Source organism: Alligator sinensis, unplaced genomic scaffold (genome assembly GCF_000455745.1).
Source record: "Alligator sinensis unplaced genomic scaffold, ASM45574v1 scaffold343_1, whole genome shotgun sequence".
In the NCBI taxonomy this organism is placed as follows: Eukaryota; Metazoa; Chordata; order Crocodylia; family Alligatoridae; genus Alligator; species Alligator sinensis.
This window is the reverse complement of record NW_005841947.1, coordinates 779,908-780,811: the sequence shown is the minus strand read 5'-3', so window position 1 is coordinate 780,811 and position 904 is coordinate 779,908.

Below are 904 nucleotides of genomic sequence, written 5' to 3'. Positions count from 1 at the left end.
ACACGCTCATCCGCCCCCCGCCGCGCGGCGCCCTGGGAGTTGTAGTCCCCGCCCCGCCTTGGGGCTCTAGGAAGCCGGCTGGTCGGTCGGCCGGCCGCGGCGCAAGGCACGCCGGGAGCTGTAGTTCGCTCCCCTGGGAAGGGGGAGGGTGTGGCGTGCGCGCTGAGCATCACGGGAGTTCTCTATTGCTATCCCCCATCGTCTCCCCCAAGGGTTGCAGGCGATGGGCATGCTGGGACTTGTAGTCCATCTCTGCTTGGGCTGGAGCATGTTGTGCAGCTGCATTGTGAGCCCAGATCTAGTGCAACCTCTGTCAGGGACCAGGCATGCCCAGCCCCTCTGCATCCGCCCAGCTTGCTCCATTCTTCAGGGCCGCTCTTCTGCAACCCTATAGCTCCGCCAGCCACATTCCTTTAACAGGGTGACTGAAACAAATACCCACCACCTACATGCTGGTCCATAACTAGGCACTTCCAGATCTCACAGTCCTGTCCGCATCACCACTTGCTGATTGCCGTAGGACTTCCCTGTTGTGCAAAGGAGATGTATAATTCCCATAAGGAAGACCCCTGTGCATGACTTCTTTTAGTGTGAGGATCTTGTCACATGCCAACAAATGTATGGTCCTTGACAGATAGATTCCATGCTATTGGACTTAGATCCCTAAGACAATCGGAGACCCTTGATCTGCAGCAGCCTTCGTTCGCCTCTACAGCTGCTGAAAAGGGGGCTACATTTTTCTTCTGCCTGGTCTACCGTTGAGGTCTTCTTGGCGTCACAACCCAGTGATTTTTGGTGCCTCGGCACAGTGAGATTTTCTTGCCACATGAGAGCCTCTTGCACAGCGAGGGTTTTGCTGCACAGAGAAACCTCGGTCCAAGAGACTTCCCGCCAATTTGCAGCC